We start from the raw sequence: 16,615 nt of genomic DNA, 5'->3' as shown, positions 1-16,615 counted from the left end.
CAGGAGGGAGGGAACGGGTGGGAGAGGGGAAGGGAAGGGGAAAAGGGAGACAGGATGAGGCATGGGGGGCAGGAGAGAAGCCCAAAGGGCCAACAGAAAAATGGAAATGCAGCCTCAGGAGGGGTGGGGGGCTCTTTAGGATGTACCAGAAACCAGGATGTGAGAGACTCTCAAGGGGAGTGGCCTTAGCCAAAATGCCCAACATTGAGAAGTGGGAAGTCGAAGAGTCCACCTCCAGGAAATAGACAAGGCCCCAGGTGGAGGGACAGTGTTGCTAATCCACAATCAAAATTTCTGACCCAGAATTGTTCCTGTTTAAAAGAACTGTATGGACAAAAATGGAGAAGAGACTGAGGGAAAGTAGGTCAAGTGACTGGCCCAAATTGGGATCCATTTCATGGGGTTGAGGAGGGGGCACCAAGGCCTAACACTACTCTGCTATGCTTACAGACAGGAGCTTAGCGTGGAGAGCCCCTACCAGCAGCTGACAGCAGAGAGACAGAAGCAGATATGTATACTGGACTGAATTCGGGACCCCTATGGTTGAATTAGGGGAAGGATTTAAGAAGCTGAAGGGGAGAGCTACCCCATAGGAAGATCAGCAGTCTCCAGTAACCCAAACCCCACGGAGCTCCCAGAGACGGAACCCCAGCCAGGAGCAGACACAGGCCAGTCCAAGGCTCCTGGCACATATAGAACAGAGGTCTGACTGGTTTGGCCCTAGTGGGAGATTATGCAGTTAGACCTTGAGAAACTTGCAGCCCCAGGGAAGGGGAAAGTCTGGTAGAGGAAGCACTCTTGGAGGCAAGGGGGAAGAGGAATGTGAGAGGGGGAACCGGGAGGAGGTCATGCCCGAAATGCAAATAAATAAAATAATTTAAAAAATTTCATGTTTGGAAACATCATTTGTGACTGGCTATTCTGAATGAGATTTATTTATCTACTTATGTCTATCTATCTATCTATCTATCTATCTATCTATCTATCTCATTTTTAGTTTTACTTTTATCTATTTTCCTGTTTATCACTTTCACCTATTACATAGGAGCAAAAGGATTCAAGACTTCTTGGTGAAAGTGCTCAGGCTTTATCCACTTCTCAAACAGTAAGTTTGGGTTGGGTGAGATTTACAGTGGCTTTATTCTTGTATATGATTCTTTACCTAGTCTTTACATCGCATTCTACTGAATTCAACTTTTTATTCATTCCAGGACCACAGTGTGCTGCCCTATCAGCTACATCCTCAATCCCTGCCTTCAGATCTCTAGCATCCTCTACTATTCCTTACAAAATCAGTTGCTTAGACAGACATCCTCTCTTCCCTTTCTCACAATGTTCTTCAGTTCAGCATGTGTCTTTCCTAAGTTGACCTCACACCTTGGTGTCAGTACCACAATAAGCAGCCATTTGATTTTTGTAATTGTTCAGTTCATACAAGAACGAAAGGGGAAGAAGCAACCATAAAAACTAGAATAAGTGGAATTGAGGCTATTATCTCTATATCATTTGAGTAGATGAGTCTTAAAATTTAATTAGATGACAGATTATTCTTATTCCCCATTTATTTTCTTTAAATGCAAAATATTCATATTTTTGATACAGGTCATAGAGTAGCCTGGTCTTATGCAAGCCTTTTCATATCATTGAGTAGGCAACCATAAAAGTAACTATTGCTTTAATTAAAGTAATAGAATTCTTACAGGAGCGAGCGCACCGCGTTGCCAAGGTTCACCATGATTGCTTCAGGCTTAAGCAACCAGAGTTTCAAACTGAGAATTAGGAAGTTAAAAGAATTGTTTCATTCCCTGAGGAGAGAAAAGAAAAAAAGAAAAAGAGTATTAGTTAAAATACGAAATAACTTGCATATCAAACAATTAAATTAAATTAACTCAATTGAACATCTTTAGTGTTACAATAGTCAATACTTCATTTCAAGAACAGGGAAACATATGGAAGTAATGAAGAATGTCTAAGAATATTTCTTTTCACCTACTTATAGGCACAAAACTATTAATTTTTGTAAGACTTCTTGTTCAGGATCTAGTGCTGTATGCTTTTACTGCATATTCTCTTTGGGTAAATAGAGCTTCAAATCAATGTTTTGCGAAGGGAGTTATGAATAGGTCCTTGAGATTTGCAAGTCATTGAGGAAACATAAAATTTTACATTAATTTACATGTCTAAAATTAAAAGGTTGCATCTTATAGGAAAATAAAAATCTACAACAGATTTCAAGAATTTGTGTAACACAAACATATTTTATAAATTTCTAAGTTTTATTTCTCTTCAAAATGAAACAATCCACCTCTATTTCTACCTTTGCATTAACCAACACTATCCACCAGAGGGCAGCAATAAATGGTTTGTAACAAAATAAATACACTAAGCAAGTTTATCATCTATTCTGTGTAGAGCAGCTCCTCTATTTAATAACTAGTTAGTAGTAATTGATGAAATATTACAGACCAAGCAGATAATGTAGTACTGAAACTTAAAAATAAAAGGTTGGGTGTATCAGATGATTGAAAGAACACTCTTAGCTTCTTTTGTAGATTGAGAGATGGTACTACATCGTCCAGCAGCTTATAAAAAAATTCACGTTGGACGACTTTTGTTTCTATAAGTTATCTTTGAAATGATTGATATATTACAAATAATCTATCAGGTTACTAATCAATTATTATTACATTCCATATTTTTAAATGCCGGTTGAGAATTATGCTGGTCCAGAAAAAAATGAATGCATCTTTGCTGAGCAGAGCCTTCAACTATCAATCTTTATACCAACACTGAGTCCCAGTAATGAACAAATTGCTCTTTTAGGTTTTCTTCCTAGGGGTGTGTAACTAAGCAGAGAGTCAAAACCCTATGTTCTCTATTTGGGTCTTCTGTGTTTTTGAGTTTGGTTTGACTAAATTTTTCCCATGCCAAAGACGTAGCTAATAAGTCTATTTTTTTTTAGGCTTATAAAACGATTTCAAGGTTCATGTCTGTTACATTTTTGAGGTTGTAAGTACCAATTTCGCAATCAGAAAAAGTGTGTGTGTGTGTGTGTGTGTGTGCATGTGTGTGTGTGCGAGTGAACATGTATGTGTGCCTGTGTGCATATGTGCATGTGTGTAAGTTGAAATGTGTATAAGAGAGGGGGCAGTAAATGCTTGAGAACACAACAAAATATTTTAAGGTCCATTTTATGTAGTCTATATGTATTTTCAAGGAATATAAAAATAAAAAATAAAAATCTGTCTTTCTTTAGTGGTCTTAGTTTCTTTCAAAAACTTGAAATCATAATTTCACTAGAGCAAAATGTAATTCCTCATTTCTCATATCATTTAACAGAACTCTCTTTTCCTAGTCATTCAAATTATTAATTAATTAATAGCAAGTAGAAGAGCAAATACATTTCCTCTCTCACACACCAAAAGCAAGCATTAATTAATATGGGCTGCCGTTATTATTCAACATCTACCTTTCAATTCTATCAGAAACATTTCCTTACTCTTGTGAACATATGCAATCTGACTTCCTAGTGACCAGAGACACAAAATATATTGTGAGAGAGTGATCTCCACAGCCTGTTAGGCCCTTTTATCAGCCACCAGACAACACACAACTCCTCCTTTTTGAGGTATAGAAATAGGTGATGAAAAATGTCTAAATAAGTATCAGTGTCCTTTAGCTTTTCCCTTTTTTATCTCTCTAAAATATCAAAAGTCCTGTTTTAGTACTGCTCAAAGTTTGAAAATGGTTTTTACTATTTATTTTTTCTTGTATCTACAAATTGGAATAACCAAGAGTCAATGGTGGTGTAAAGTGTAGTATGTTCCAATAGGATTATACTTGAACAATATCGGTGGACTTGCAATAGCTACATATGGTCCTGATCTCATAAAACACTATATCCATATTCTCAGCCCTGGTGTAATTCTTAGAAATTAGCCAATTATATATTATTTCCCTTAGAATTACAGATAAAAACATTGAATAGCAATTCATTTCTTAGGTTCCAGTTTCGCTAAGAAAACAGAAATACAAAGTGTTATACACATAGATTCCTAATTTATTAACTAAAACTACTTTCAATCAACGTCATGACTTCTTATGTAGCTAAACCTTGTTCCCTTTAATTTGTTTAAGTTCTGTCTTATTTTTCTCCAAAACCAAGGAGCAAATATACTTCCTCTATCACAGAACTAAAGCCATCATTAAAAATTTACGTTTTAACATTGACTAAACCAAATGGTAAATTGTCTTGAAGTGTTTGCAGAGGTTTAGGAACACAAATAGGAGGAATAAGTTATGTGAATTATGTGACATAAATAATAATAAGTGCCATGTATATTTGAAATAATAAGTGTGAAATTACAAAAGAGAGAGAATGAAAAATTCCTCAAGCCTCAAATAACTAACAAGGGGAACAAATAAAATATTTTCTGATTTACACCTCTCATACTCTGCATGTGAGTCAAACATTTAAACTTGGGAAGGTTTGCGTTTTGTGAATTTTTATAAAGTCCATTTTTAGATGATGAGTCAATTGGCTACCCTTTAAACAGAATCTATTGCATTCCCATAGAATCCATGGGCACTTATGCACAAGTGAGTGAGGACATGGAAAACCTGAATGTAATTATTTTTCTCAAGTATAAAATAATAATAGGAGATTAAGTCGCAAAATTGAATTCACTATCAGTAACTACTCCGATCAATTTATTTTTTCTCCCTGTAGCATTTATCACAGACATTTTGATGCTGTCTCTAAAGCATTGTAAGTTCTTTAAGTATCAATTTTGCTCAGGCAAAAGTGGGGACAAATATTTATCTCCATGTGGTTTTTAGCAGCACAATTTTATAGCAGATATTAATTAACAGGCTTCTGAACACTGAGACAGTGAACGTTATATTTAAATGTTGCTCATTAAAACTACGCTTGATAATAGGTTACATCTGTCATTAGCCTAGTTCATAAAACCCATGCAAACACTTGGAAATACTTGAAGCAAAATCTTATGACTATTAAGTATTCAGAAGTAAAATTCAAACTGTTAAAAGTCCATGTCATTCGCCAAAATAAGTAAAACAATTATAAATAATTATCTTGAAATATAATGAAACAGAAAGTTAAAACATTTTGCGTGTGAGCAGGAGTGTGTGTGTGTGTGTGTGCAAGTGTGTGTGCATGTGTGTATGTGTATCCTTTTTTCATTTCAGTTAAATTGTCAAGTCCAGTGTATAAAGTAGTTGATTTAGGGGAGGGTTGAGGGTGACTTGGAAAAGAATAAAATCTTACTTAATGGAAGAGGATGGACTTGTGGTTATATATAAATTATGTTTGAAGAAGAAAGAACTTTAGAACTTCATTGAAAAACTTGGTTGTCCTTTGGTCCTTTATCCTCTTGAACTAATCCTTTCAGATTGGTTTTTACCTTCAGATTTCTTGAAAAAAAATTGTCAGGTAACCATGGTGATAGAGCATACTATTTTTACTCAGATTGAGGAAAGTACATCTGATATAGAATTCTTATTAGACCGTAGAATACACAGTAAACATATGATTCCTGTGTGACTTTTATTTTATTTCTGTGGGAGGTGTGTGTGTGTGTGTGTGTGTGTGTGTGTGTGTGTGTGTGTGTGTGTGTGTGTGTGTGTGTGTGTGTGAGTTTGTACACACACACATGCATGCCATGTAAGAGGTGTTGAGTTCAGGGGAAAATTAGCAGAAGTTACTCCTTTCCTTCCACCATGTGAGGCTAAAGGATTGAATTCAGGTCATCCAACTTGGTTATAGCCACCTTTATTGACTGAGCCATTTTGCCCATGCCTTGTCTGAGTATGTATGAGAAATCATTTAAGAACCAATGTGTAACTGCGCATGCAAAGTTTGATTTTATCATTTTTCAATACTCAGAACTAAAGGCCCAGAGTTTAAAAAGTTTTCTTTCTGGAACATCATAGAAAGGGGGTATAATGATCAGAGAAACTAGAAGACAGGTGTGAATGCTGTGAAATGTTCTTCTCATATGACATGGCCAGTGTAATCAGGAGAATTAGACCTTATCCATGAGGCCACTGGGGCCCAAAAGCATATGGAATCAGGGAGACAGAGAGGTTGTAGCTACCTGTCTAGGACCTGTCCCCAAAATAAGACACCAACGTTAGGGGAAAGACTAGCTGGAAAGAAGATGAACTGCAGGAGTAGGAGGGGATAGAAGGAGGTAATGAGTATGAAGATTATCACAATATAATATATACATATATTAAACTGACAAAACCTGAATAAGAGCTCAATGAACTCTTCTCTCTGGTTATTATATACACTCAACTTTCAGCAGATGGCTAGATCAAAAATGAATTAGTACAAATATTCAGATAGCTCCTGTGAGGAAAATAATAGTATGCATGGTTGTAACAAGTCAGGGAATACTCAAGTAATCCAAAAAATGTTTTTAGGACAAAGGCATATTACGTGAATGTTCCTTTCAAATTAAAAGGTTCTGTAGCAATATTGTAACAAAGCAAACTCTTTCCATTCAAAAAATTCATGTTTGCTATGAATAGTTGTCACATGGTGTGAATTTTTTATGACTTCCTTTAAAAATTTTCAGAGACCACAATCAACTGAAATCCTTTCCTACCTATAAACATAAGAGCTTCAAACATAGTGAGTTCATTTAGAAATACATTCTGTGAATTTAAATGAAACCAAACACGCCATTTTGAATTTTAAGGTCTTAACTTATTCTACAAGCTTGAATTCACAGAACTTCTGAGACGAAAATATTATAAGGGATCAAATAATGTAGTTCCTTGTCTTCAGGCAGGTCTATATTTAAGTCACTTTGACAAGTTTGACAGTTGATGTTCTTTAGAACAACTTTCATCACATGTAATTTCAAAACTCTTTCCTGTACAGCAATCTGCTCTTTCAGGAAATGTTATTTTGCACTAGGCAAAAGCACCCCAGGGTAATAGACGTCACTGGAAATGAAAAGTCCCTCAATACATCAGGAAAGGAATCTACTCCTTAGGCCTAAGACAGTTATTACATTTTTATTAGTCTTGCCCTGGAATACAGCGCCTCAAACCTAAAACTAGACACTCCCTAGACTGTGGCAAGAGGGAGAGAGGACACTTCTGACAATGTCATCATAGATGCTGGAAGATTTATTTATAGTTTCTCTTTTAAAACAGCTGCCAACATTTGGAGGATGGGCTTTTGCTGGATAATTCATTATATCTTATAACACCAACATGATTATTTAATTTGAAAACAGTTGTTACCAATATTTCAACATCCCCACTCTTCTGTTCAGAAAATAGTAAGGAGTATTAAAATGAATATAACTTTTCCTTCTGTCCTTGGACTACAAATAAGATAGTTTCTCTTTATTTATGTTTTCTAGATTCTTCTGTTTGATATAAGTTATGGGAGGTTTCTCTTTTGTTTTGTGGTGCTAGGATGGCATTCTCCTCATGTGGGAGCTACAGCCTCAGGACCACATGAAAACAGTTATTTGTTTGGTTACCAACCAACCAACCAAACAAACAAACAAAAACACCAGTGAACTCCTCAAATCAATAGAATTTAAGGTAGTTAGTTTTCCACAGCAAGACTTATTCTGCTGGCATAAATAATACTCCAAAAATAGTGCCTAAATTAATGGAACTAAAGTTGCTGATGCAAATCCTTTCACAGTTGTGATAGCAAACATTGAGCGAATCTGTCTTAGTGAGCAACACTGCCCAGCAACTTGAAGCTGTTTCTCTATAGGTGGTTGCAGAATTCTGCCTCAATTATCTCAGCCTAAGTATAGTTATAGCAAAATAAACAAAGTCTCGTAAAGAGCAGTGCTAAGGGGGAAAACATATGGTGATGTATGTGTTGGAGAACAATTCCAACTGACTTGCAAGACTGAAAACTGTACAAGCAAATTTCTGTGTGTTCAAACATTTATTGCTTCCCTCTTATGTGCTAGGCTCTCTGCCAGATGCTGTACACAGGGTGGAAAACAAGGTGGAAAAAGGCCCTGCTCTCACAGAGCTTACATTGCAGCACAACAAGTGATAAACATGTCAGGAGTGTACCATTGCCATGAATGAAATGGAATCCCATAATAGGATAAGGAGTAACTGGAGGAAATAAATCAGACAGATTTGTGTATTCATAGATTGAGGCCATCCTAGCTATTATTTATCACAAATACAGTTATTTTACACTGGCAATATAGGCACTTGACAAGTATCACTGAGGAAAATACTCTGTTTATTTTACAAACTTGAAGCAAAATTCATTCCCTTCTGTCAAACTACATATAGTCCATACATAAGTATATACAAAAATGCATTTCCCCCTTAGGTTTGCAATGAAGTCCACCCACTGACAAGCAGCTCGCTCTCTCACTGAGCCTCATTAGACTAAGACATTTTACAGTCTGCGCTGTCAAGCAGGCCTTGAATGTTGTAGGTGCTCCAGTTGAGTCAAGAGAAGCGAAAAGTTCAATCAGTTGCCCAGATGCATTTATTGCCAAATAACGGGGTACTTGGATACATCTGGACAGCCGAATGAACTCTTAACCCCTCATCTCTCCAACACTTCTTCAGTTTGCCAGTTTTAGATACTCCTGGATAAGGAAGGAAAGAAATGAACAAAACCACTACTTTGGAGTTGAAAGATTGATTAGTCTTTCAAGTTTCACCATTTTACATCAAGAAAAAGCAATCTCTATGTATAACACATTACTACAAAATGTATTCAAACCACCAGCAAAGCAAACATATCTACAACAAACAGGCTCATCATGAACATTAACAATGTATGACAAATACAGAAAACTCAATTGAATTTGCATAATTTACATTTTAAATATATCACATTAAAAACGTCATGTTTTGTAACATGGATCAGTAGACTGGGTACTAGAGAGCATGATTTCAGACTTGATGCGTACTTAGTTGAAGTGTAGCTTAGAATAAATAATCAAATTTATTTGGGACTCAGTGTTTCCCCCATCTTATTATGAAGTTAAAATGCAAAATTACAGGTAGATTCTTCTTGCCATTGCCAATTGAATGTAAAACATGACATACACCTAAACCTGCCTATTGATTTAAAAGGAATGTGAGAGTAATTTGGGAGGATTTTTTTTAGTTTTATTTTTTGAATATTTTATGTATTTACATTTCAAAAGTTATCCTATATTTTCCCCCTCTCCCATCCCCCCTTAGCACTCCCCCTGCTTCTATGAGGATGCTCCAACTCCCACCCACCTACTCCAACATCAATGCCCTACCCTGGGGAAATGAGCCTTCACAGGACCAAGGGCTTTTCCTCCTATTGATGCCAGACAAGGCCGTCCTCTGCTACATATGTGGCTGGTGTCATGGGTTCTTCCATCTATACTCATTGGTTTGTGGTTTAGTTCCTGGGAGCTCTGATGGGTTCTGGTTGGTTGATATTGTTATTCTTCTTATGGTGCTGCAATTCCCCTCACCTCCTTCAGTCTTTTCTCTAACTCCTCCATTATGATCCCCTTCTTCAGTCCCATGGATAGCTGCAAGCATCATCATCTTTATCTGTAGGGGTCTAGCAGAGCCTCAGGAGACACCCATATTTGGCTTCTGCCAGCAAGCATTTCTTGGCATCAGCAATAGTGACTGGGTTTAGTGACTGCACATGGAATGGATCCCTAGGCAGGGAAGTCTCTGAATGATCTTTTCTTCAGTCTCTGCTCCACTCTTTGTCCATGTATTTCCTCTCATGAGTATTTTGTTCTTTCTTCTAAGAAGAAATGAAGCATCCACATTTTAGTCTTCCTTCTTCTTGTACTTCATATGAATTGTGAATTTTTCCTTAGGTACTTCAAGTTTTGGGACTAATATCCATTTATCAGTGAGTGCATACTATGTGTTTTTAAAAATGCAAATTGACCCATTCTTATCTTCTTGTGCAAAGCTCACGTCCAAGTGGATCAAAGACTTTCACATAAAACCAGATACACTGAAACTAATAGAAGAGAAAGTGGGGAAGAGCCTCAAACACATAGGCACAGAGGAAAATTTCCTGAACAGAACACCAATGGTTTATGCTCTAAGACAAGAATCAACAAGTGGAACCTCATAAAATTGCAAATCTCCTGTACAGCAAAGGACACTGTCAATAGGACAAAATGGCAACCAACATATTGGAAAAAGGTCTTTAACAATCCTACATTTGATAGAGGGCTAATATCTAATATATACAAAGAAGCTCAAAAAGTTAGACTCCAGAGAATCAAATAATCCTATTAAAAATTGGGATACAGAGCTTAACAAAGAATTGTCAACTGAGGAATACCAAATAACTGAGAAGCACCTAAAGAAATATTCAATATTCTTAGTCATCAGGGAAATGCAAATTAAAGCAACCCTGAGATTCCACCTCACACCAGTCAAAATGGCTAAGATCAAAAACTCAGGTAACAACAGATGCTGACAAGGATGTGGACAAAGAGGAACACTCTTTAATTGTTGGTGGGATTACAAACTGGTACAACCTCTCTGGAAATCAGTCTGGAGGTTCCTCAGAAAATTGGACATTGTATAATTTGAGGACCCAGCTATACTTCTCCTGGACATATACCCAAAAGATGCTCCAACATACAACAAAGACACATGCTCCACTATGTTCATAGCAGCCTTATTTATAATAGCCAGAAGCTGGAAAGAATCCAGGTGCCCTTCAATAGAGGAATGGCTATAGAAAATATGGTACATCTACACAATGGAGCACTACTCAGCTATCAAAAACAATGATGTCATGAAATTCATAGGCAAATGTATGGAACTAGAAAATATCATCCTGAGTGAGGTAACTCAGATCCGAAAAGACATACATGGTATATTCTTACTAATAATTGGATATTAACAAAAAGTACAGAATACCCAAGATACAGTCCACAGAACTCATAAAGCCAACAAACTGAGGATGCCTCAGTCCCACTTGGGAGGGAGAAGAATGCAACCACAAGAGGGGAGGGAGGAAGGGAGAGGGAACGGAAAGGGAAAGGGGATGGGGGAAGAGGGGAACATGATCTGGTATTGGGTGGGGGAAAGGACTGAAACCCTGAGGGGCAGCAGAAAGAATGGAAAGAGGCAACATTGGGAGGAAGGAGGTTAGGAGGACCCTCTAGAATGTACTAGAGATCTGGGAAGTGAGAGACCCTCAGGAGTCAAAGCTGGGAACCCTAGATGAAATGCCCTACAGTGGGAAGAGGGAACTTATAGAGCCCACCTCTAGCAGAAAGACAGGGCATCAAGTGAGGGATGGGATTACTTTATATTTTAAATTGAATAAAATGCTAAGTAATGTGTGCATGTGTTTAACAAAATACATACACCTACATACAAGTAATGATATACATACTGGGTAGGTTATATCAGTAGGTTGCATGTTTGTACCTCCATTCATACATGCATGTTGCAATGATTAATGAGAGAAGTCTATGGATGTAAAAGAGAAGAAGAAGAAGGTATATATGGGAAGGTTGTGGGAAAGCGTGAAGAGGAAATGATGTAATTTTTTATTCTAACTTTAAAAATTAAAGAATTAAAATAAACCTATTAAATATACACATCAACATGTACATTTTCTTCTTTTTCATTTATTTTTATTTATATATTAGTACACTGTAGTTCTCTTCAGATACTTCAGAAGAGAGCATCCCATTACAGATGGTTGCGAGCCACCATGTGGTTGCTGGGAATTGAACTCAGGACCTCTGGAAGAGCAGTCAGTGCTCTTAACCGTTGAGCCATCTCTCCAGCCCACATTTTCTTTTATATGTAGCAAATTATAGTCAGCATTGCTATTCCTACTACTACATTTAAAAATTATAACAGGCCATATTTTCTGATAGTACAAATAACCATTTATGTTTAAGCTAGAGGATCCTTTCTGTAAATGCAAATACTATATTCATAAGCAAAACTCAATCGCTATTATTGCTGAGGATACATTACCATCTTGGGAAGACATGATAGAATGATTGAGACCATTTAAAATGTTCTCAAAATACATGTTCACTAAAGAAAACTGAACTGAACAAAAACCTAACCAACAATAAAGTTAACATCCAAACGGAAGGTAACCAAACCAACTGTAACCAAATAAAAATACACACTCAACCATGAAGTCCATTATGTGTTGTCCCAACATACTCCTGAACACGGGGCCTGTCCTGAAGTAGTTGGTGTTCTCAGTGTCACTCTATTGAAGAAAATGGATTTTCCCTCTCCAGGGAGGTATAACTGACAGTTTGGTTGGCAACCTTTATCCTACTAGGTAGATTTACATTCATTCATTCATTGATTCATTCATTCACTCTTTCTTTCCTTTCTTTCTTCCTTTCTTTCTTCCTTTCTTTCTTCCTTTCTTTCTTCCTTCCTTCCTTCCTTCCTTTCTTTCTTTCTTTCTTTCTTTCTTTCTTTCTTTCTTTCTTTCTTTAATTCTGGCTATAACAAAATAAAGTGTAACAAGATAAAAAAAATTTATCATATTGGTAGCCCAGTAGAAGTCACAAGAATCAGAGAGCAACTTATTAACTCACTCAGGAATTCCATAAAACCACCCAGCTAACAGCTATAACATATGTGCAGAGGACCGGATGCAGACTCAGGCAGGCCCTGTGCTTGCTGCTTCGGTCTATGTGAGTTCATGAGAGCCTTGCTCAGTTGATTTAGAGGAACTTGGCTTTCTTGGTGTCCTCCACCACCTCTCACCTCTTACCCTCTCTCTACTTCCTCCTCCAAAAGGAAAGACATTTCCTTCATTTAGCTGTGCATCCCTAAATCTACACCACCACCACACATTTGCTAGGTTTTAAACAATTGCAATAAACACATGCACTGTTTTGCTGCTACACCCTTGTAAATGATTTGGCTTTTATTTCATTAAAATAAAGTAAACACAATTTTCAAAATCTGGAGAACAAAAAACTTAGTTTTAAATTTTCAAAGGAAAAATAGTATTATCATAAAACAAAAGAAAATTTAACATCATTAAGTCTGAGTTGCTTACATTTGTACTGAACTGCATTTGAAATTAGTGTCTCCTTACTGTTTAAGTGAGACGAATTCCTATGCACGCTAACATGTGCAAGAGATTTTTTTAAGTCAGGAATTAATTGCATCATGAAAACCAGTGGCTCATACAAGAAGAAAGGATTCCTTTTATTTGTGTGGTGTGTACTGTGGTATGTGTATGTGTGATGTGGTGTGTCTATGTAGCATGTGTGTTACGTGTACACGTTTGTGTGTTTGTGCACAAATGGTGGAGCTGTAGCCGTGAGAATCTATTTGGTTTTTGATCTGGGTGCTGGCATCTGAACTCAGCCAGCTCTTCAACCTTAAGAAAACATTGGGGAGGCAGGAAGGGGCTGGGCGGATGGGTGGGGGACACCCTCATAGAATAAGGGGGAGGAAGATGGGATAAGGGTTTATGGACGGGAAACCGGGAAAGGAGATAACATTTGAAATGTAAATAAAAAAACTCCAAAAAAAGATAAATAACAAAAGAGCAAACCCCTAGTTTTTCCATAGCTTGACCAGCACTGATATACACTCTGGTCACTTATATATGCTTATCGAACTAGCTCATAACCACTCTGAGCTGAAATCCACAACTTTTAGCCATCCAGTCAGGATAACAGTCAGCAAGTAAGCAGTGACTTGTTAGACAAACACATACTTCCACCTGATGATGGCCTTTGGTGTTGTTTGGGTATTTTGATCTTATTGTCTCCTAAAAACAATGCAGTTAACACATGTTTCTGATCTAAATGTCTGCCATTATCCTTTAAGTACAAATTCCAGTAAGAATTCTATCTCTTGTTAATGTTTTCAAGAAGACAGTGCGAGGTAGGGAGAAAGGGAATGAAAATGCCCTCTGTATCTATTTGTCTAGCCTCATTTTAGACATACAATTTTTCCTTAGAGACAAAAGGCATAATCAGTGGCAAGTCACGTCTTGTTATACAAAGAATTTAGGAGTAATTAAAAGAGACAGACTTTAAACAAGATAATGGAAAAATATCCCATCATCTGCTAATGACACATTGTTAAGTGCTGGCCTTACAGTAATTGATAAAGACCCACAGGCTCCTTGAAACTAATTGAAGGTTAAAAAAGAGCCAAATACACGGACTTTAAACTGGCCCCAAAATTATAAGACCAAAGATACAATGACTGCCAAATATGTTGTGAATTATTCCTTCCTCATCCAAAATTAACAAAATGGAAGGCAAACTCTCAGCTACAGATATAGTTAGTTATTCCTTTCTACTTGATAGATGCCCTGAATTCTAAGCCACTAGAGCAAATCCTAGCTGATGATGCAGCTAAACCAGGTAATATTACAGTGACGTACTTCCTTGATTTAGCCAAAAAGGATGAAGAGCCTTTTGTACAGCAAAGGGACACATCACCCTTTGAGGGAGGCAATACAGTGCCTCTTCAATTAAATGTAAAAACAAGCGCCAAAGGCTTGGCCATCCTTATCATTTCTTTTCTTTTTACCAAGATCTCCTGTTTGCCTCCCTGTTCCCTTTTTTCTGTTACACTATTTAATAGTGTTTGACCTTCCTTTTAATCCCGTTTAAAAATTATTTTATCATGAAGACCAAAAACTAACAAAGGGACTCTATGTCCCTCAGTGATAATAATAGATACTTGAAAATAGGTCTTGAGTTAAATTTATGTGGATATGTAGTTCTTGGAGGTTTCTTACTGAGTTGAAGTCCAGATGGCTGGCTTATAGTCACTGCCAGTCTAAGTTTGCTCTCTCTATTAAATAGTAACAAGAACTCTTTCATTTGGCAATTTTTAATAGAATAAAAAACACTGGAAGAAACAAATCTTACAAGCGTAAACATTTTTAAAGATAATAGATAAAAAATTATCATACCAAAATACATTATTTTCTAAAACTATATGACAATTATGATTGTTTAACAACTGCCTTTCTCTTTACTAATTTTCAAAAAAAAATCATGGATTTAAATTGAATGGTATTTTAAGCCAGTTGATCATCAAGATGAGAAAACCCAAGGTGTATTCAGGCAAAGTCGAGTTTTATCCTTTTGGAGTAGGGCACTTAAACCTTGAAATGAGCATAAAAGAGTCATACACATGTGCCACTTTGATCTTTAAGTTCATAAATCAGGAAAAGCATGTCCAGTCTATTTGAAATCCTTATGTTGATTCAGAACCTATCAACAAGATAGCCTTGAGGCTTCCACTTCAGTAAACTTCTTATTACTCACAGGATAGAAGAAGAAAACTGTGAACTAAGGAAGCTGCATTATGCCCATCAAACTTTTCAATATGATGAAATGGTTTCCTTGCTGACAAAAGCAGATAGTATTAACTGTCTCTGCATCTATTCAAAGTGATTTTAAGCATCAAGTTAGCCCAAATTATACTTAGGCAAAATTCATAGTCATTGAGTAACCTACACCGTGGTTACATGTCATTATATAGAGAAGGATATGAAGGAATACAAAATCACTTGCTCGTATAAACTGTCATGCTTGCATCAAGTAGTTTTTCAAATCTGAAGAAAGTCACCTGTTGTGGCAAGCATTTGATAACTGAATCATAGGAGAGTCAACATTCTAAATCTGTGCCAGCAACCATAGATTTTAATGAGAGAACTGGCAGCCATATAAATTCGGATAGATCATAGACAATACAGTTGCAAAAAAGAACATATTGTGTATCAGCTGGGTCATTTTCATTTTCTGTAACCAGAATTATAAAGGTGATGGATTTTTGTCTTGGTACTGCAGAACATTAAGCCCACATGTCCCTAAATAATAGTGAGATCTTTAACAACAACAACAACAACAACAACAACAACAACAACAATAACAACAGCAGCAACATCCTTGATGGTGATACTAAAAAACAAACAAGCAAGCATAAAGCTTTATTCGCTTTCCCTATTAGTGGATAAGTTTGAACTGAGGACATTTTGTATATGTCAAGCATTGTGCTGAGTACTAGAGCCATGATGATAGGCAAAATTGATATTCTTCATTTTAGCATAAAAACGAAGCCTAGTGCTAGTAAGTAATCGCATCAGGTCTACGTTGTCAGATTATAGTCAGTATAAAAAGGGCAAAGGGCAGGCTGGATCCAATTAGAGGGTTTGTTTTTCGTTGATTATTCATTTACAAGTTTGTTTGTTTATTTGGTTGGTTGGTTTCAGAAACAAGTTCTCATGTAGTCCAGGCTGGCCTTGAAAGACCTTCACCAGTGGGGGACAGCTTTGAGATCTTGAATGTCTGGGCTTCCAGACATGCCTAAGTTCAGTTATGGTTTCTGTAAGAAGTTAACTGACCTGAAGAAATCACTCTTGAAAACTTTTCATCAGGTTCAAGGTTGTTCAGGGGAAAATTCAGTTTTAAACCCATTTCTAGCAGCCCCAAACAAAAGTGTTGCATTTCAGTGATGAAGATAGTAAAATGTCATAGTTTAAAAAAGTAAGAATTCTGTGTTACCTATCATTCTGATTAAGGTAACCCAGACCCAAAAGGACATGCATGGTGTGTACTTACTTATAAGTAGATATTAGCCATAA

At 36.8% G+C, this 16,615-nt stretch overlaps 1 long non-coding RNA gene across 1 annotated transcript in view; it reads right to left on the bottom strand.

Moving 5' to 3' along the window:
• LOC116888855 overlaps window positions 1-16,615 on the bottom strand; it is a 105,913-nt gene that overhangs the window by 1,596 nt on the left and 87,702 nt on the right. Inside the window, exon 3 of the long non-coding RNA XR_004386346.1 lies at window positions 1,701-1,805. This is a non-coding gene — a long non-coding RNA (uncharacterized LOC116888855). The remainder of the gene's footprint in view (window positions 1-1,700; window positions 1,806-16,615) is intronic.

Source organism: Rattus rattus, chromosome X, assembly GCF_011064425.1.
Source record: "Rattus rattus isolate New Zealand chromosome X, Rrattus_CSIRO_v1, whole genome shotgun sequence".
NCBI classification, from domain to species: domain Eukaryota; kingdom Metazoa; phylum Chordata; class Mammalia; order Rodentia; family Muridae; genus Rattus; species Rattus rattus.
This window is presented reverse-complemented; position numbering and strand designations above follow the sequence as displayed.